General features: G+C 41.9%; 1 protein-coding gene across 4 annotated transcripts in view; it reads right to left on the bottom strand.

Moving 5' to 3' along the window:
• LOC126336807 (suppressor of hairless protein) overlaps window positions 1–22,462 on the bottom strand; it is a 198,580-nt gene that overhangs the window by 59,049 nt on the left and 117,069 nt on the right. Inside the window, exon 1 of one of the 4 annotated variants that reach the window (XM_050000851.1) lies at window positions 7,741–7,985. The exons of 2 other annotated variants lie outside the window; for them this stretch is intronic. The gene's annotated coding sequence lies outside the window, so the exon portion shown is untranslated. Of the gene's footprint in view, window positions 1–7,726; window positions 7,986–22,462 lie in introns of those variants that run through there. One more of the 4 variants, XM_050000849.1, reaches the window with a different exon arrangement.

The following is a 22,462-nucleotide window of genomic DNA, read 5'->3' as shown; positions in this document are numbered from 1 at the left end:
CGACGTGACTCTTTTGAGCCCGAGCCATTGGGAAAAATCCTCTCAAAGCCATTGGCTGTTACTTAATGCACATGCCTCACATCACCGAGACTTCGGAAACTATGATTTACTCGTGCAGTGCTGTTCGCAGTTCGTCGTTTGATGTCCTATTTAGTGGATTTGGCATGGCATGATTGCGTATCGTAAACGGCGGCACACTTCACGTAAAAAAAGTTTACTGTGGTATCACAGCCTGTTATCTAAGTAGCATGTCTTAAATTTTACAGCTTCGGGCATTTAATGACTTCCGCCCTGACCAGACTGAAAACGCAATACCACAAACAATCAGGCGCAATTTTTTTCTTCCAGTATTAGGTAGCTGCAAGAGGCTGACAGTGCTCCTGGCACCTGGCAAGCGCATGCCCTACACTGTCACAAAGCCACAAAGAAAATTTGTAAACAATAGCGAGGATCAAAAGCCAACTTCTGGTCACTGATGGAATTTTCCGCTTATAAAGCACGTGTCTTGCATATGCTAAGTGATTCGAGTTCCGGTGGCAACTCATTTCAGTTAGGTTTAATTTCGTTCACTGTCGACCACCTGGGCAATAGCAGCGGTGCACTACTTCGGTTGTAACTTGAGAAAATGAATCTACCGCAGGACGTCTATGGAACGACAGCCTTAACCATTACGAGGCAATTAGTAGATTTTGTATCCTTCCTGCTGAAAATTGCACATATCACCAACTACTAACAGAAATTGCCGATAACGGATTAAATAATCTCAATGGAGTCATATAACCACGAATTACTTCTAGGGTTTAATGCACATAGTGTCTTGATGTCTCACGTTCGGAAATTTTTGAACATGTATTTGATAATATAATAATGACCGAAGACCAGCTGGGGATGTAACTTTCGAGAAGGTAAACGCGAAAAGTTTCGAAACAATACCACCAATATGCAGAACTGATTTTTATGATTTATTGGATGCATTGTGCGTTCATTATTACGAAAGAGAGTAAATAGTGCCAACAAAGATCAACAAAAACCGATTTCACATCAAATTTTTAAGACAAAGAATTGACAAGTTTTATTCCTCCATTAAAAGAAGTTTAGCAGGAACAGCATAGTATTACAAGACGCCAGTGAAAAGTGCATTATAACACCCGGCAAAGAACGAATGATTGTACTACAAATTTCAATCTATTCCATGATAATTATGGTAGTTTTTAAGCTGCGACGGAATCATATACCCGGTAAAATTACGCTAGGAAATATTTCGCCCTTCTACCCACCAGATTTCAGACCACTACAATACTTTTTCTTTCCATTCGTGGAAAATTTAGTTTATTTACTGGAAAAGGGAAGGCATCCGCCAAGAAGCTGCAATATGACTGATCAGGACTAGTTTCGATAATACTACAATCTTCCGGTCGACCAGTTAACTCAAGACCTTGATTCTGAAACATTATCATATACAGTGTGAGTCAGGAGGAAAGGTACATGCTTTGAGGGGTGATAGGATTAATGATACTGAATAAAAGCTTCACATGGACTTATGCCCTCTTCCGAACGGTTTCCGAGATGAAACATTTAATATTCATTGTTATTTATTTTCTGTACTATTGAATGTTGTCACTGTTTACAATGAACCACAGTTGTGTAGAGCAAGTTAAGACAAACAGTTTGATACGGGACACTTATGATCTATCAAGTCGGGAAACTACCTCAAATTGGTCTACAAAAACCACATAAGCTACAGGGCATGCGCGTCGAGCAAGTTTTCCAACATTCTCACGCTCTCTTCGCACAAACCATTAGTTCCAGAGAAAAAAATGAATATGACCTTTTTGGTAGGAAATTTAATATAGTCTAATTTTTTACTGCGACACGTTTTCGCTGGAGGGTTTGGTTTTTTAAGTTATTCAAGAAAAACGTACAAAAGTGATATTAAATGTGTTCTATCTCGGAAACCATTCGAAATAAGGCATATATCTATTTGAAATTTTTTGTTCAGACTCACTGTCACCCCTCAAAGCATGTACCTTTCCTCCTGACTCACCTTGTATATACTCGCATTTGTAAAAGCTCCCCCTAGCTTGACTTTTGTAAGTTTTAACTTCAAGCTTCTTCAGTAAATGTCTCTGGGTAAATTCAATTACGAAGTATTTGTACACTTTTGAAATCAAGGTGCGATATTATAAGGTTGGCGAGAACGTGATAGCATTATCGTAAATGGTGGTGAATAAACAGGCGCACTCCGTCTTCTCTGCTGTCATTTCTTGTTTCAAATACTTGGAAGCTTTGAAGCACCACCCACACAAAATATATTTTAGTTTATTTATATTATAAACTAATCGTACAAATTGTTCGAGAAGAAAACTTTAACATATTTAGGTAAAAGTATGGCTGACATCAACCTGAAGGTAGATTTCAACACCACAGAGCTTTCTTTACTAGACATGGTGGTGTTGGAGGTGGTAAGCCGTTGCTTCCTTCCGAACTTTCAGCCGATTCACCTAGCCAGTTACAGAGACCTACAATTTAATGTAGGCTCCGAACAACGACGGAACTCTACATTTTTCATATTAACCAACACTGACAGAGGTAAAACCAGTGGCAGATGAAAATTCTGGGATTGAGTGGTATTTTAGAGAATGTGAATCAGGGTTGTGGACGAGCACAGGAATTACAGACGTGAAACAGTCTTTGTGAGATTTCCAGTTTTGCCCAGATTTTTAGCTGTGATTGAAAACCAGAAAGGGAAAGGCAGTCGTTGAAATACTGGAGACGCACAAGTGGCGGAAGCTACAAAGTAAACAGACTCGGCGCGAAGTTGTACCATCACTGAAGTCGTGAATCAGCCAGTTACCCTCCCTCCACTGTATTTAGCCGACACTGGAAACAATGACAAGCAGCTGTGGGAAAAGAACAGAGTAGGTAAATCGGGACGTCGAATAGCTAAATGTCAAGGCTATCAATTAGCAGTGCTCTTCAGCCGGACCTCCGGCTGGGAAGGAAAACGCTCGGCGTTTATCGGCAATGGGCGCCTCGGCCATCCGTCTTCCCCAGACACGACGCTCCGATTTATGCAGTCACTTGCCAGCGCTCAACCGTGCCATTACGATTCCGGCCAAATCTCTGAAATTAGATCATACCGCTGAGTAATTTCAGAGCGCGCAATACCTGTGCGATAGCGCCGTTGTATGTGTATTGGTCACTAGTTTCATTCACCTGCAGTTTTTACTTCGGTTATGACTATTAATATTGGCACCGTTGTGTTTTAACTACGTAGTCACTTTTATCGTAAGACTTATACGTTGTTATCAGATGGGTTGTATTTAACAGAGATTGACGTTACTTGCTTTTAACATTTCTTTTGACTGGCGAGCAACTTTAATGTTGTTGTTTGACATAACAGATGTGTATGCACTTGCGTGATTAGATTTTACTTACTTTTATTCAAGTACCAGTCTCATTTATCAACTCCATTACATTTAATAAAGTTTTCATAATTTCTGTTCCTTTCTGTGTACAAGTTCGTGAACGTATGACATCGACTCTGATTGACTAGTGCCTTTGCGCTCTCAAGTTTATGTTCGCTGTATGTGAGTTCTTTGTCAGTTTTCCGCCATTTGGTTGCTGGTTACATGGTACTTGTATTATGTCTATCGTGAGCATAGGGTTTATGATTATGTGAAGTATTAGTCACTTTATAACTTGTGGTAATGTGTGTTCCCATGTGGTGATCGGAAGAATGTGCAGATTTATATCACCATAAGTATGTTGCTCATTTTATTATGTTCGGTCCATGCTGCCATACATGAAAACTTCATGTCGTTAAGTGGGTACCTCTGCCCCACGTTGAAATGGCTCTGAGCACTATTGGACTTAACATCTGAGGTCATCAGTCCCCTAGAAGTTAGAACTACTTAAACCTAACTAACCGAAGAACATCACACACATCCATGCCCGAGGCAGGATTCGAACCTGCGGCCTTAGCGGTTGCGCGGTTCCAGACTGTAGTGCCTAGAACCGTTCGGCCACCCTGGCCGGCTCTGCCCCACGTAAGTAATTATACATGCTTGCTTTTCTTTATGGTCGAATCTGTAAGCTTGCAGACCTAGATTTTTTGTACAGTCCAAGCGGAATGACAACTTTCAGTAAATTTACCAAGGCTGTCTAATTAGGCGTTATCAAAATGTTAGACGTGCACGTGTTAATTTTGTCACCCAATGCCTGGGATCGTCCCACCTTTAATTTAAATTCTGTTTATTTATAGTACAGAGCTACTGGAACATGTCTCGCTGTCTTCCTGCGGTATATCTCACTTCATTCCCATTTTTCTTCTCTCTTAATGTGTGCCATCCTAATTGAAAGTGGCGTATGATAAACCTATTGACTCCTCAGGATAATTTTCTTGGCAGTAAAACGCTGCGTAACTTACAGAACTGCAATTCCGGCTGTCTTTCCTTCTTACCAGCTGACTATATCAGCGGAGAATACTTTCGTATTTATTTCTGCATTCCCTAAACCAACATATTGAGTCATTCAAATTTTGATACCTTTTTAAATGCTTACCGCTCCTAAGGGCTATCGCTAAAATATAACGTTATCCGACACAGCACCGAAGAAAATACTCTTCCGATCCTTCGTTACCAGATGTAGCTGTCTGCGAAAGTACTTTTTAAGGTTTATTGTCGGCTCTGTTCTCTCTGTGTAACTCGGCCAGTAATGCAAGTGGAACAACCGCGAAAGACTACTCGTCCTTCTCTGCAAGAATACTTCAGAAATTATTTACAGAGCGAAGATGAAGAAGCTGTTTGGTTTGTGGGACGCCCAACTGCGCGGTTATCAGCGCCCATACAAATTACCCATCTTTACACAGTCCAATCTCGCCACTTTCACGATTGATGGTGCAATGAGGACGACACAAACACCCGGTCCCTGGGAAGAGAAAATCACCAACCCGGCCGGGAATTAAACCTGGGACCCCGTGCTCCATAGGCAGCAACGCTTACTACGAATGTCGGACTCAAGAGTAAAGAGGAAAGGGATGAAGGTTAGGGTTCAACGTGGCTTCGATGACGAGACCGCTAGAGACGCAGCAATCTCGGATAGCGGCAATATATCGGCACTGTATTTTTTCGTAAGACCTGTTGGTATTTACCTATAACGATTAAAAAACACGATAACCCTAAATGTCTATGACCGGACAGGTGTTTATAACGGCGTGTCAGGAAATGGGAGTAGAGTGTCTTTACCATTGTGCTATCTTGCTCACTAAGAATCGACAGAAAGAGCCTAATATCCACTCGCGAGATTGGTCTGAGCTCACGCTGATGGTACACTGAACACTTGTATTTCTGTACTGACAACTGCCGTGTCCATTACACCAGTTCCACACTCTAATAACTACCGTACTAGATATCTAACTACTTGGAAGAATTACTCAACTTAGCTTTCGTTTTGTTAACCTCTCTAGGATATCAATGACAAGTGACAGCACATGGTTTCACCCGCCTCCTAATTATGCCATTGCCATCAGTGACTGTGCAAGCAGTCATAAACTAGAAGGGCGGTACAACATACACACAATGTGTGTTGCTAACGGAGATACTACGTATCTTCTCTACCCGATATCTCCATCATATCCATTTAATTTAGTGATCAACGAACAGCGCAGTATTTTCTTTTTTTTGTAAAAATATTGTTAATAAAAACAGCAGTATCAGCTGTGGGTGCCAATTGCAAATTTACGCGTCTGATGTACCCAGCAACTTCTAGTGACTCAGCCACCATACTGCACACAAAATTAAACATTTTCATAACCACTAATTCCTTCGGAGCAACGTGCAGAGTGCACAAGAATATTCGTAGATCCGCTGTGAATACCGCTTCTTCAGAACACAGTATGGGTCAAACAAGCAAAAATAGGACATTCGCGTTGCCCTTCTTTGTACACGAACGGCGTCCACTGTTGGCCAAACTTCATACAGATACCACATTTAATATAGATTCTTTACATTTACCAGATAGTCTTTCGTGGGAAGAACAAATGGCCTTTCATGTATAAGCATATGTTATACTTTCGTTTGGACTGTACCCACGGGACCATAGCAGTGCGTGATCGGACGGACAGGCCAACAACACAACAGTACACCAGAATAGGTCGCACTTGCGTCTTACACTCAGGTTCCTTTAGAGATGCCACTTCCTAAATTACTCGCTACGAATTGAAGCCTACTCTACAAATGATTTCATGCACTGTTTGCATTTCGTATTGCTTCATTGTACTACGGTGAGCAATTTGAAATATGTGACACTAATGGGGTACCTTCAGATTCTCTCACTTTTGTAAATTATCTTTCACTAGATCAGTATGTACACTTCCACAAGCCAAATCTGCAACTGTTAATTAAGAAAAGCATGAATACACGGCCAATTTTGCTACCAATCAACTCTGTTCAAATTCATTCGCTTATAGAGCGACGGAAACGCACTGTTCCAACTCAAGTCTATTACTTGTACCTTATTTTCACGACGTCTATATAAAAAATGGGTTCGAGGAAGCAGGATTTTTGCACACCCTTCTAAAAAGAGCCACAATTTCTTGGGGAAAATAAATCGTCTCTCTTCTATGATTTCGTCTAAATTGTGCCGACGTGATGGTAGAGTCTGAAATTGTTCGGTGGGCATTCTCGATTACGGGCATTACCTTGAACGAGTTGCAGCAATTTATACACTACTGGAGCCACGTCTGCGATTGTTGATCATGTACAGAAAAACGGGAGACGCGAACAATTTTGTAATCAATACTACAAAAAAATGAAGAGAAATAAATAATAATGCATTGTACTAGCAATAATGCGAGAGGTGCATTCAAGTTCCAAGGACTGGGAGCAGACAGAAACTTGCGCTTTGGCTGTGTGCGTTACACAGATGACAACAATTTACTTGTCACATTAAAAGCGTTTTGGAACTAGAAATGATGCTTAGATTTTCGGAACTAGAAATGATAGTTTCTCCTTTTGCGAACAGTGAGAAATCACTCGTTTTCTCCTCTACAGTGGTGTGGCACCCACAGCAAATCAGCGCCAATTGGGAGAAAGGCGCGGTGGTGGCGGTGTGATATATGGACGGAGTGTTCGCTCATCGGTGCGATAGTTCTGAGGCGGCCGAACGTCGTGCAACAATGAACCAAAACGTGGGGACGTTTTGGAGGCTTGTCAACGGGCAGTACGGTGACACGAGAGAGGTAGTATTTTGAAAAACAAGCTCCTTCAAACAATGCGAGAAAAACCGCCGGAAAGGCTACACTTAAGCTCTATTATCCAGGCAATGCGCCAGCGAATCAGGCGAACGCCAAGCAAGAGATTTTGGGTGAATACATCTTTGAATTAGTTTCTCATGCTCCTTTCTCAACTGACTTGGATTCTAGCGGTGTTTGTCTATTTCCAACGACTAAAGAAACACTTCGCGGTCGCACATTCTCCAGCGGTGCCGCTACAGGATCAGCCTTTCCAGTGGTCAAAATAAACTCCTAAAGCTTTCGCAGCTGGTATTGAATCAAGCGTCGACGTGAAAAGAGTGTACGGGTCTAGGCAGATTATGTCGAGAAGCAACATGTTTTTTGCTTGACTATTTTGAAAAGAAGAAATCCAGAAAATCGCAGTCTTAAAGACTCTGAACGCACCCCTCCTTTCACAAAACAAGACTATTTAATTACTGCAGACGGCCGTACCGTAGTGTACTCACGAAGTGTACAGGTCTCTCGGAGCCTCGGCGCCGTCGTTCCGACTCGAGAGCACAGCTGACCTGCCGCGGCCGGCGTCCTCTGGGCGACTGACTACTCCTGAAGCGCGGTCACCATGTTGCGTTTCACACGAGCGCCACCACCTGACACCTGCAACTGTGGTCGGGACGCGACTGGCAGTTCCGCCCCTGTGAGCACGGGGAGCGAACGGGCCGCCACGCTGTTGCGCATGTGCCCCGGCCCCACTGGCGCTTCCCAGCCAACCTGTCACACGGCGCGAGGCCAGGGGGAGGGGGGAATGCCCGCACGCCTCACTCGGCTCGCATTTCCCCCGAGCGGAACCTTCGCCCTCCCCCGAAAAGGGATCCATGGGAAGGCAGACTCGGGGCTGCATTCCCGACACGCACTCGTTATCTCCCGCTCCCATCGGCAATTTAAAGCAGGCTTCTGTTCCTCATGACGTTTACATTCAGCGCAATTAGCACGGAGCGGCGTGGGAAGAGACGGCGATAACAGAAGTGTCCACGTCCAGATCATCATCATATCTGCGTCCGGACAAATCGCTTCTTAGAAGCACTGCTCGACGTACTTCACACACATAGGCCGCTAACTGTCGATGAGAGTGCTCGCGACGAGAACCGTACGCCTCATTCCACGACGTATAGAGAGCGTTGGGGAAAAATAAGTAGAAGGAATAAACATTAGCAAGATGGATTATTTTACAATGATTCCTATGTGTTGCTGTGACTCACCAGTTTAAATGGGAAAGAAAGGAAACGAAAGGCACACGATTCCAATATGTATGGGATTTCGATATACTTCCTGATCTCCGCCTCTCCCCTGTCTCTGGTCATTTTCTCCACTCCTTTACTAATCAATCTCTTTCTTCTTCCCCTTCCTTTTGTCCATCACCTCTTCCCCCCTCTCTGTCCATCTTCTCCTCCCCCATCTCTTCCCCCCCCCCCTCTCTATCCATCATCTCCTCCTCTTTTTCTCTAGCTGTCTTCTCTTTCTTTCTCTCTCTCCATTTTCTCCTGCTTCCCTCCCTCTGACCATCATCACCTTTATGCTTTGTATCTCCACCCCACCCCCCTCTAGTCTCGAACCTTGTTTACTGTTACTGCATATTCAGATTCGGTAACAGTATTCTAATCATATGACGACACGCTATAGAAACAATTTCCTGTTTGCTAATAACGTTTCACTATTTTCACTAGTGTACTGTGTAGAAATTACTATTTTCACTAGCGTACTGTGTAGAAATGTGAAGTAAATCGGTCAAGGGCTTCTCGAGATTTTTGGTAACAAGGTTTCCCCTTTATTTATTACATAGTATTTATATATTATATATATTTAAAATTGACTCTTCGAACTTCCAGAATGCGAGAAAAATTGCTAGCAAAATTATCAGAACTGCCAAGTTAAGTAGATGGAATGAGAAACTTGAAGAAGCGAACACATGCTTCAAAAAAAACTAATCACGAGTCTTTATCAGAAAATGACGAGCAGAATTAAAGGCTTCGATGCAGAAGAACCCTTCGTTATAGGACAAGATGGCACAATAAAAGAGAGGAAGAGTTGTGTGAGGAAATGGCTAGGTATTTTAGGGATTTGCTGAATGCAGAAGCACCGACAGTAAAATGGACACACGCTCTAGGGACGAAAGTCAGGATAGCCTAGACAATGCACCCATCAGGGCAGAGGTAGCAGTGTCAATTAAAAACCTCAAAAACTACAAGGCATCAGGCAGTGATGGTATCTGTGCTGAAGAGACCGAGTGGGGTGGTCCTGAAATAGAAAGAAGTATGTACAATATAATAATGGGCACCTGGAGAAATTAGAAAATACCCATAGACTGGAAAGAAGCCATTATAATACCACTACATAAGAAAGGGGGGACAAGAAAATATTGGATAACTACAGGGGGCATCTCTCTCTCTCTCTCTCTCTCTGTCTCTCTCTCTCTCTCTCTCTCTCTCTCTCTCTCTCTCTAAAACAGGGTACAAGGTTTTGTCGAGAATCTTGCTGAACAGAGTTGAAGAGTAACTGGGGCCGAAAATAGGACAGTATCAGTGTGGCTTTAAAAAAGGGAGGAAGGAACTGTACAGAACAGATATTTGGAATAAAAAGGATAATAGAACACAGACACAGGAAAGGAAAAAAGACAATAGTGACATTTGTGGACTTCCAAAAGGCTTATGATTCAGTTGACGGAGGTACTCTGCTTGATGTGTTAGAAGATAGGGGATTGGATGCTACAACACATGCAATAATAAAGGAAACGTTAAGCGAAACTACTGCCAGGATCAGGCAACGCAGTACGCTGTCAGACAGCTTCGAAATGAAAACAGGAGTCCGGCGAGGGGATGGACTGTCACCAATTTTATTTAACCTGGTGTTGGAAGAAGTAGTGAGACAATGGAGACAATTAAATAGTAACATGAAGATAAAAGGTATGCAAATAGGGTACAAGGTCAAACATAATGCAACAGTGGACTGACTGGCTTTCACAGATGACATAGCACTCTTAATGAGACAAAACAAGAGGCAAAGACAGACTGAAAAACCTAGCCGAAACAGCAGAAAAGGTCGGACTGAAGATTGCATATAAGACGACCAAGACATTGAACACAGAGTCCGACTGGAAGATAGATGGCCAAGTGGTTGAGGAAGTCAACGGTTTTCGTTTTTTGGGAGAGAAGATAACGGTGGCATACAGCGCAACAGTAGCGCAGTAGACAGGGGACAGCTTTTGCATAAGCTTCTGTATGCGCTAAAAATAACGTATGGCAAGAAAAATTTGTCACGGAATGCCAAACTGCGACATTACACACCAACTGTAAGAAATGCTACTCTGTATACATCAGAAACGAGCACACTCGGCAAGAGAGCTTGTATACAGTTGGAGGAGCGGAAAATTTTGAGACACAGATGGGGCACCAAAAACATGGGGATATCTGGATGCACAGAACACGACAAGAACTCTATGAAAATATCGAACTCATATCGAGCGAGATACGGAAGATGAGGTAACGATTTGTTGGGCACATCATGAAGATGGAAGAGGAGAGGTTGACTAAGAAGTTAAGGAATCCAACATGTCATACGGGAAACAACTGGGCGAAGGAAGTCAGAGATGACTGGAAGGCTGTAGGAATAAAAGAAAGGAATCTGCATGCTGTAGTACAGGACAGGGAGAAGTATAAAGGGTTGCCAGATGGCCACAGGTGGCCGGACACCAAAATCAATGTGGTCTTAACAAAAGAAGAGAGAAACAGAAGAAGCGAGAGAATGAAGAGGTATAGGAAGAAAGAAGACGTGCAAAACAAGCCACACGCGATCCTGAAGCTTCCTAACGAAGCAGAAGAAGATTAAAAAAAACAAAAAAAGGTATATGAAACACGTGCGTTTTCGAATTCAACTCCATGTCAAAATTTCAAAGGAATCGGTGAAGTACTTTCGGGGGAATAAGATTCTGAACAAACGAACATTTACATATTGATTTCTGCCTTTGGTTACAACTGGTATCATTACGGGTTTTTCGTCCCGTACGAGGGGCGTTTGAAAAAACCGTCGGCCGGTGTGGCCGAGCGGTTCTAGGCGCTTCAGTCTGGAACCGCGCGACCGCTACGGTCGCAGGTTCGAATCCTGCCTCGGGCATGGATGTGTGTGATGTTTTTAGGTTAGTTAGGTTTAAGTAGTTCTGAGTTCTAGGGAACTGATGACCTCCGCTGTTAAGTACCATAGTGCTCGGAGCCATTTGAACCATTTTTGAAAAGTCCGTGCAAAAATAAAAACTACTTACGTCTTTGGGGTACACCTTTTTTTATTTTTCGACAGTCTCCTTTTAGACTTATACACTTCGTCCATGCTGTTCTAATTTGGTGATCCCTTCCAACTAATAAGAATTGTCCAAGTCTGCAGAACAGCTCTGCAATCACCTCCTCGCTTGAATAAAATCTTTGTCCTGCGAGCCATTTCTTCAAATTGGGGAACAAATAGTAGTCCGAGGGAGCCAAGTCTGAAGAATAAGGGAGATGTGAAACGAGTTGGAATCCTATTTCCATTAATTTTGTGGCCACAACTGCTGAGGTTTGTGCTGGTGCATTGTCATGATGGAAAAGAACTTTTTTTGCTGTCCAATTGCCGGCGTTTTTCTGGCAGCTCGGTTTTCAGACTGTCCAATAACGATGAATAGTATGCACTAGTAATAGTTTTACCCTTTTCCAGATAGTCGACGAGGATTATCCATTGCGAGTCCCAAAAGACAGTCGCCATAACCTTTCCGGCCGAAGGAATGGTCTTCGCCTTTTTTTGGTGCAGATTCTCCTTTGGTAACCCATTGTTTAGATTGTTGTTTGGTCTCTGGAGTATAGTAATGTACCCATGTTTCATCCACAGTGACGAAACGACGCTTAAAGTCTAGCAGATTCTTCCTGAACAGCTGCAAACCATCCTTGCAACTCTTCATACGATTCTGTTTTTGGTCAAGCGTGAGCAATCGCGGAACCCATCTTGCGGACAGCTTTCTCATGTTCAAATGTTTATGTACCCGTTCATTCGAGATGCCCACAGCACTAGCAACCTCACGCACCTTAACTCTTTTGTCATCCATCACCATATCATGGATTTTATCAATGATATCTGGAGTCTTAACATCCACAGGGCGTCCAGAACGTTCAGCATCACTTGTGCCCATATAGTCTCTCCGAAAATTTTGAAACCACTTATAAATTGTTCTCGTCGAAGATGCAGAGTCACCGTAATGTTTACCAAGCTTCTCTTTAATTTATGAAAGGCTAAACGCCTCAGGAAACTAATGTTTAATCACCACACGAAATTCTTTTTCGTCCATTTTTTTGACAATCACTCGACTTCCTTGATTCACACGAATGCCAAACACAAAGAAATAGACCAATATGGCTGAAACTTGGTGTGCGTTCTTTCCAAAGATGCTACTAACTAAACATGACCTCGATCCCGGTGGTGCCATCTCTCGGACTTTGGACGGACTTTTCAAACGCCTTTCGTATGAAGTTTTCGTCACATGATCTATTTAAACAGGAAGAAAAGGCGAAACCACTTATAAATTGTTCTCGTCGAAGATGCAGAGTCACCGTAATGTTTACCAAGCTTCTCTTTAATTTATGAAAGGCTAAACGCCTCAGGAAACTAATGTTTAATCACCACACGAAATTCTTTTTCGTCCATTTTTTTGACAATCACTCGACTTCCTTGATTCACACGAATGCCAAACACAAAGAAATAGACCAATATGGCTGAAACTTGGTGTGCGTTCTTTCCAAAGATGCTACTAACTAAACATGACCTCGATCCCGGTGGTGCCATCTCTCGGACTTTGGACGGACTTTTCAAACGCCTTTCGTATGAAGTTTTCGTCACATGATCTATTTAAACAGGAAGAAAAGGCGAATAGAAAAATACTAGGGAACTAAGACACAAATCAAATTAACTTTTATACACAGACACGTATACGAGTACTTAAACACGTTACATAGTCACTCATCAACTGAAGATGCCTGGGGATTACTGTACGTTACGTGTTTAGGAACATTTGGTCGTGTATAGAAGTTAATTTGTTTCGTAATTTAGTTATCTAGTACATTACTATACCACTTACCCTTCCTTTTAGTAGATCATCTGATAGTGACCTTGTAATAAGTGGCAACCGGTAATGATAAACCCATCTGATCTGAAGTTGAAATACACTATCAAAATTTTACAAGACTGTTCCTGTGGTTCTTTCCCTAAGGAAGTATGCCTTGTCCGTGCAGATTTATCAATTTCTCTGACAGACAGAAAGCGGTCCACTGATTTGAGAAAAGTAGATCAACTGTACGCAAAACTGGATTACCAATGCCACTCGTAAAAATTCGGTATTATACGGTGTATCACCATCAGTCACCACCCTGTCGTCTTCTTAAACCGTGTGTTTAATACATGGAAGGATCTTCACATACCTAGACATCATTTCTGTAACATAGTTTAACTACCTAAAACCAAAAATGAATTTACCTACTAGGAAGTGATGTCCGACAAAATACCAGCCCGTGTAATATTGGCAACGAGCTCTAAATACAAAGAAATTTACACTACAGCTTCACAAAACGTAAAAATGTAGCAGCCCTTCGACTACACGATTAAGGAGTCAAAGCTCAAGTTATAAATGCGTGGCAATATGAAAAAAAAAAAAAAAAAAACAACCGTATAACTCAATATCTATGTCAGCTTCCAGTATCTTAATCACTACAATCAATTTTGATATTGTCTTGTTTAGAGAGGTCCATATTTTCTACTAACAAAAAGATTTAAGTGTTCTTCACGCGCTTTAAGCAACACTTACTCTTAAAGCTAGTGAGGATTCTTTAACGACAAAGCAAGGCAAGCGCATACGTGCGTACATTTAAGTCTATATTTAGTAGGGCAGAAACTAAAGTCACGTAGGCTCACTCGCCGATAAATTGGTAACTTATGATCCATTGGTAGGATACCAGGTAAAGTGCAGTTTATGTACGAAAGAATTAACGCATAAAGAATGAAGGAAGATTAGTTTTAAGGTCGCCGGTATGGTCATTAGAGACTTAGTAGCATTAGGTCGGGTTAGGGCAGGAAATCGGAGGTGTCTTGTTGAAAGGTACGATCCCCGCATTCGCTACAAGTATGGTAATGATCTTCTACCTATCGCCGCCCCAATTTTTGCTGTGGAGACAGACTGATATGTAGCGATGTCTCTATGAGGGCCATATTTAACGTACTTTTGTTATGAAATCTAATACTTTGAGTTCAGAAAAGCTATAATATATAACAGACAAATCTCCGGTACGTATTTTGACGCATATTACGTACATGTATCTTACATACGCAACGAAAAATGCAAGGGAGAGGGGGCACAACATAGCTCTTACCCAAACCAAAACAGCGAATGAGGATCCAAACAACAGTCCCCTCGAATACAAGTAGCGTTTCACCAACGCACCACTTCACTCCACTGATTGTGTCAATATAATGATTCATGTTTTTAATATCTACTTCACCAAGTGTTCATTCGAGACGGAAAACAATGGAGGGGAAATTGCTAAGGACGTTTCCTGAGGAACCACCACGCACCCCCTTGCCTCATTTACGGAACCACACGGAAAAACTAAATCTGTATGTCATGAGGAGGAGTGAAACCCGCTCCTATCGAATGTGACTCCGTCGCTTTAACCACAGTCACCTCTGGAAGGATTGCTTGGGATTATTGGGGAAAGTGACCCAATACAAAGAAGGATAGTCCGATGGTAATGGCTTTTTGCAGCAGATTTACACAAGTAAGAAAGCCAGTTTCCTTCCCTTGCTGTATATACGAATAACTGTGCACGGTTTAAATAAGTGGTAGAATAAAGAAGTCTGTCATACATTTTAGTATGATCTGCAGGTTTATATCCGTGAATGACCTTCATTTCATGCACAATATTGTTTACATTAAAATAACGATCAGTGCTTAGTGCAACTTTGACATGAGCCAGTTCGTCGCCTGAAAGACGCTCTTCGATTTCGACTACCTGGTCTGCTTACACGAGGCATATAGCTTCTGCAGGACAATGAGCGGATGCCTACCGCCCGCACCAAAAGGGACTACCTGCAGTGGAATGCTTCCCACACCTCCCTTACATAAAAGGCACCCTCGCACTACCGTCCATTCGTGGAAACGGAGGAAGCTCGACGGGGGGAGACAATTTTCCACCATCACAGATCCCCAAGGTCTGCAACGGAGTTGAGTGCTATTGCCCCGACACAATGTTTACTGTTCGGAGAAGGTTATTTCGTAACGTAAAGAGCATTAGCGCAGAGAAATGTCGTAGCTACATACTATATTAACCAGCCATACTCCATCAAGGCAGATGGCTCCTACAGGTCGTAGAGCAGAATTACTCTCTTGGTGAGCAGTGAAGCTAAAAATAGTTGACTGAAGGACGAGCTGTTCCTTATTTTTCGCAAGAGAAAAATGTTAAGACCGTATGATATACATGGTGTTCTTGGAGTAGTCTATGGCAAAGATGTTACTGAACGTTACTTCCGGGCTCTGATCACATTCACAGCTAAAAATTGGCAAACAGACTGTTGAGTCGCTGAGAGATTGGGTTAAACCTTTGCCATGACCGATGTAGAACTCATACCTATCAAACTCGACTTACCGCTTTCTGAAGATGACGAAATATCTTGCTGGGAAACACTTGGCGGGCGATGAGAACTAGCAGCGTGCCTTCATGACCCCGAACGGCCAAGGCGCCGTTGTAGAGTGCTAGGAAAGTGTGTGCCAAATGATATATATATATATATTTATTATGTTCGTACAAGAGAAACATTCCGTCTTTTACGAATGACCCTAGTATACACATTTTTATTCATAGGACCTTTCTCTCTGGAGTTCATTAATCACGTTATGGAATAATTTTCTCAAAGCTGCCCCATAAAAAAAGGCTCTCTGAGCTTCAGAATTGTCACTAAAAGATAAAAATCTCTGCCCGAAATAAAATTAATAGAAATCCTGGTTCCCTGGGCTCCGTGTAGTTATAAGAGGACGAAATAGTGCATGCATCTCTTAACGTCCTCGCGTTGTTTGCCAGGGCGTCAAGGAGTGAGACCATTGAAAAAGTAAATGCGTTAGAAGTAGTGCTGCCTCAAAGGCAGAATAGTGGAATTTAAATTCTATGAAGTCTTCTTAATCATCAATGTTTTCAAATTTATCATAGTCTTGTATCACACACTTGGAAATAAAGTGTTACAGTTTTATTTGAGGCTATCGTTAACAACATCGGTAAAGATTGTCTCGAGCTAGCAGGTTCGGCGTACTTTTTTTTTTGCAGCTGTGTTGAATTTAATTCGTTTACTTTAGTATTTTTTCCATAATTAGTACGCATTAGTGAAACGAAAAGAAGGCAACGCTTTACCATCCGTGGATGATTTACTTTGTAGGATCAACGGACGAGTAATTTCTCCGAAAGTGCAAGCAATCATGGAGCACCTGTAGTTAACACCTTGCACGTTGTCTTTGTAGCTCATGCAAGTATCTCGGTTTCTCGACCGACTTAACATCCTATCTTTACAAGATAAGGAGCGTGAAGGAAATCCACTGATACAAACCAAACTCTTAACACTCACATAACAACTAAATGTAAAAATTATCGCGGGAAAGAAATCAACGATAATTCTGTGTAAACACCGTAACCAGACATCAATACTCGTCCCTGACTTGAGATGTTATACGTCAAGTAGCAGCCACGTGCATCCTTAAAGCATAGGACCGGAGATCTGTCATATTGAATGTAAGGTTTTTGGGAGGAACTTAAATCTACAATGACAAATTAATGTCATACTCGGGTCTGAGTACGTAGTCTATTAAGTTCAATGCCACATGACACCACATAGTCATTGATGTAAGTCCTCTACGTGACAGTCAACGTCATCAGACCACGATAGTATCAAAGGCAAGGTATAGTGACAACCAACTCCCCAGAGCAGTACACTGCATCTCACATTGTCACGGACCGTAAACGGGAACAAGCACGCCTTCCTAAATATAATTTGTAGGTTCATTTTAATGGGAATTCGTTGAACATGCGAATTACTTTATTGAGTTATTCTCTCTCCCCTATAATAGTACTGTAAGCACTTATCTGCAACGTGCGGACCAATGAGTGCTCGTGCTGTGTAGTGTTATTTGTATTACTATTGACTATCTTAGAAATGTTAGGAAACAAGATGGATAAACCCTTTGCAAGCCAAAGGCATAACATAACACCAAGGTGGCCGCTGGACTGAACGTCCACATTTGCGGGTGGATCGCAAACTTCTGTTTCATTTGTTCCCATTTTGCGAGAAACCGCGGCAGGTTTTAGAACAGTTGTTACCTGATACCTCCCTTTGCAACCCCAGAGTATCTCGTGCCGCATGTGTTTATTTATTTATTAATGTTTTTGCTCCTTTCGGAAAACTTTTTATTTGGCAATAATCTCTACATCGTACTTTCAAAATCAGATTATTCCGGATCTCAAAGAAGTCGGCAAGGTTTACTGGAGAAAATATAAAGCTGCCATCAGAGAATGAATGATGAAGCTCAGCTTTCCCTTGGGTCAAAAGAAATAGTTCTACCTCTAATTTCAGCCTGCTACGCATAGTGCCCTTTGAAAGCCACGACAGCTGTGTATGAAAGATTAAAGATTGGGGTTCAGTACTGCGGGCATTGCATAGCACTTGGGAAAAAAAACGAGTATTCACAGTACTTAATAAAATTAACTACACTGATGGCCACTTTCGGTACGGTGTTCGGTGTGTCAGGTGAACTTTTAGAGCTTTGTCTGTGGATTACACAGTAAGAATCAATGAAAGTAGGATCTTTTTCTTTGGTCGAACATGAACCTAACGTGACTGGTGCTCCGTCAGTATAAATTCCCGTAACTGTCCCTAGACAAATGATTTTCAACCAAGTATTCATTAATGGCAGGAAATGCATCAGAACTCTTTGGTGTTCTTTCCAACTTTGTAGAAAACAATAGTTATTTAACTATTTTTTCTCGTCCACAAATGGGCAGTCTACTATTAAGAGCCCATTGTTGAACTATATCAGCAAAATCTTCACACTGCAAGGCAAAAAATGAAGACCAGTCTCTTCACTAGCTGTTCCGTCATATTCAGGGCCACTTATTCGAGCCCACGCTGCACACTGTTGTTTAAAAGATGTATCTTTTCCATCTTTTATGACTGTCTTCTCCAAAACAATTATGGTTGCTTTGAGAATAGAAGGATTGATTAACTTCTCAACCAGTAGTACAAAGTTTTATTTTTTTGCTATTAAGACAGAAATTTTATATGAGAACAACATGCGAGTACAGAATGCACAGCGCAGACTGAAGAACGTGTTGTGTTAGCAACAACTCGGTGATCCGTGAGGCACAAATGACGTTGGCAGCTTTATAAAAAAAAATGCTCTCGCGAACTGTAAGAAGAATAAAATTTTTGAATTATCTATGTTTCTGTTTGAGCAGTCTGCTACAACCCCTATGATGGAAACCACCAATCTAAAAAGTGACTCAACACTGACACAAACTGGCGACCAGGTGCGCACGTCACCACACCTATACGGCGTTTCAAGTAGATGCATCTCATTTCACCAGATTATATCTTATACATGAATAAAGATAGAAATTTGGTGCGGGCTTTAAATTACGCATCGACACTGAGTTTATTTTGGCACAAATTGTCGGCTCTTGAGGTTGACGGGAGGGGTGCAGCTAGAAGCTCGGTAGCATTATCTAGTGTACGTAGAGTCGAAACGGAGATAAGACAGCAACAGAAGGGGTTATGCCTTCTCCGTTTCAACAGGTACAATTCAATTACAAAATTGTAGCCGATTTTCAATTTTTATCCTACAGCTGAAATTACTTTACGATGATACCACCAGTTATCAGACTGGTTCTTTGTGCAAGGAAAACTCCACAGCTCGTCCCCGTTTGCTCGTGAAACATCTACGTGGCTTTCCTTGCAGCAACTTCCTGTGAAATGCGACGCCGCACAGCAACACCAGTGAATGCAGTAACTTTAGCCATGTTCGCAAATACATGGGACGAAACTGACTATCACCTGGATGTGTGTCGTGCTTCCAGTGGAGTGTAAATGAAAAATTTGACCCTAAAAGTAATTATAAAAAGCGTGACAAGGTTGTATGTGCATGCCTGTACAACTTGTACTCTTGTAAAATAGGAAGTTTCTTTTGAAATTTATTATATACTCCTCGTCGGTAAAATTTTGGTAAAAATCTCTTTCGTCAGGTACTCGTAGAGACGTTCGCATAGGCAAGTGGTAGAGGGCACTTGCCGCTATGTAATTAATCGTCTGCTCTCATATTTACTGGCATTCAACAGAACCATAACGGACTAGCGTCAGTGCTGCTGTAACAAACAGTTGCTTGTTGTACAAACATGACTGCAGAGATCGAGCAATATTGCCTGTTCGTACATTAGTGGCATCACAATATCCCACCAGTGTGATGGCCATCATCCTATCCCGTTTTCAGACCCCGTCTGTTGCCATTAGCACTTTGGCTCGACATCACTGCTTGTGGTCGTAATAACATATATTTGTGAATTTGATAGTGTGTACATTTAACAGTACTGTACTTATGTCAGGTCTTTCGTCCTGTTGATGCTTGCTATTTGGTACGTGATCGAACGGCGAGCCAGCTTAATGTGAATGCGAGTTGCGTAGCAACTAGCAGGTCGCATTGTTCGTTTCTGGTAGAACTGCACGCCGAGGAATTTGTATTACCTGCGTAGAGGCGAACGTGCGTAACAGCTGGTATCCATAAGCGGCAGAAATACCGCAAAGCATCGATAGAATGTTGCTTAACTCAAAAAGGTGCAGTAGCTTACTCTGAGAAGCAAGGCAATATGGAATACTGAAGTGCACGAATTATGCAAATTTGAAGTGTTGTAACAAAAATGAAAACATTAAAATAACTTTTCCTCCTCCTCCTCTTCGTTTTCATTATCTTGGGGCCATGTTAATTCGGATCAGATATTTCTTTTTATTCTTTCATTCTCGTGGTTTGCAACCTCCTTCGATCTAAATATGTTTTATTTATAATGAATACGGCTGAACTGCGTGAGTATTCCTTTATAGGGTATAGAATAATAACCGCTCCAGTTATTATTCTATACCCTTCTTCGGTATTCTGCCCACGATGTTTTCATCTTAGGACTAATTCTGTCCTGGAAATTTATGACAGCTTGGACTGTTTAACAAGTATAAACCACGAACTATTGGTGGCAGTTACGACTAGAAGTTTATCGAGCCTTAATCATTCAATTACACGTAATGCAGAATAGACACTCCTATTGCATGGAGTACAGGAACTGCCCGAAGAGATGCAAAGGTTTTCAGTCTGTCTTAAACACAGTCGACTTATTTTCTCTGTACTTTTTCAATCCCGAGCTTGCTTGCACCCAGTCCCTAAAAACCACTTCGTCGACAGGTACCACTACCATTATCTTTGTCCTACCAGTGTCCATGGATAACCACAGAAATTTACCCAGGATGCACAAAGTGTGGTGGCGGTAAGCGCCCTTTCCCCCTTTATTCCTTCCTATCACTGGGACAGTAAGTCTGAAAATGTGTCACTCCCAATTAACTTAATTTTACATAAGATATACAAAAATGCTTATTTCGGAAAGTATCGTTCGTTATTCACTGAATATTTCTGTATGTAGATTACTAGGAAACCTAAAAAGGCATAAAAGACGTCACTAGTACAAATTAAGCACATCATTTCACAAGAGTCGAATGACTGTTGATATTGCCTTTTCTTTCCAAGCTGCTTTGTAAACAGCAACCCGAAAATACACTGATAATCCAAAACATTATGACCACCTATTTAATAGATTGTTTTCCCGTATTTGGACGAAACATATCACTGATTATGCGTATCATGGTTCAAAAATGACTCCGAGCACTATGGGACATAACATCTGTGGTCATCAGTCCCCTAGAACTTGGAACTACTTAAACCTAACTAACCTAAGGACATCACACACATCCATGCCCGAGGCAGGATTCGAACCTGCGACCGTAGCGGTCACGCGGTTCCAGACTGAAGCGGCTAGTACCGCACGGCCACACCAGCCGGCTCCGTATCAGGGATCCGATAGTTTGTTGGTAAGTTTGTGGAGGTATGTGGCATTAGATGTCTACGCACAGGTCATGCAATTTGCGTAAATAACCGCTCGTCGATTTGCGTAATAGGAGATGGAACCCTATAGCGATCCAGATGGGTTTCACACGATTTACATCAGGCGAATTTGGTCGCCGAGACACGTGCAATTATACCGTTCAAAGACGACATCACTGTCAGGGAGGCATCAAGCAGGAGGGGATCCAGGTGGTTTGCAGCTGTAAAGTGTGTCTTCGATTACTACCACAGATCCTGCGAACGAGGCGCGCTGCACGTTCGAGCCGTCGTTCACTTCCACGACCATTGACCTAGCGTGGCGAAAATATGATTCACCCGAAGAACAGCGCCCACAGCAAACTTAACTGACGATGTCGTTGGGTCAACATGTGAAGACGTAGGTGTTAGATTAGATTAGATTAGGTTCTCGTTCCATAGATCCGTGCTGAGGAGATCCTCGTGGATGTGGAATATGCCATTTTTTAAAGCTGAAATAACAATACTAATAGTATGAATATATACAATACATCATTTGTTTCTATTAAAAAATTCGTCGATGGAGTAGGAGTTGGCCACTAGTAAGTCTTTCAGGCTCCTCTTAAACTGATCTTTATTTGTAACTAAATTTTTTATTTTTGCTGACAAATTATTGAAGGTGAGTGTTCAAGAGTAGTGGACCCCTTTTTGAACTAAAGTAAGTGCTTTTAAGTCCTTGTGCAGATCATTTTTGTTCCTGGTATTGTATGTATAAACTGAGCTGTTTGTTGGAAAAAGAGATATATTATTTGGGACAAATTTCATTAAGGAGTAAATATACTGAGTGGCCATAGTTAGTATACCCAGTTCTTTGAAGAGGTTTCTACAGAACGTCCGTGAACTTACTCCACAAATAATACGTATTAAACGCTTTTGGACTCTGAAAACTTTTGTTTGACTTGAGTTACCCCAAAATATTATCCCATATGACATTATGGAATGAAAGTAGGCAAAGTGTGCAA

The sequence above is a fragment of the Schistocerca gregaria genome, chromosome 2, assembly GCF_023897955.1.
Source record: "Schistocerca gregaria isolate iqSchGreg1 chromosome 2, iqSchGreg1.2, whole genome shotgun sequence".
Taxonomy (NCBI): Eukaryota; Metazoa; Arthropoda; class Insecta; order Orthoptera; family Acrididae; genus Schistocerca; species Schistocerca gregaria.
This window is presented reverse-complemented; position numbering and strand designations above follow the sequence as displayed.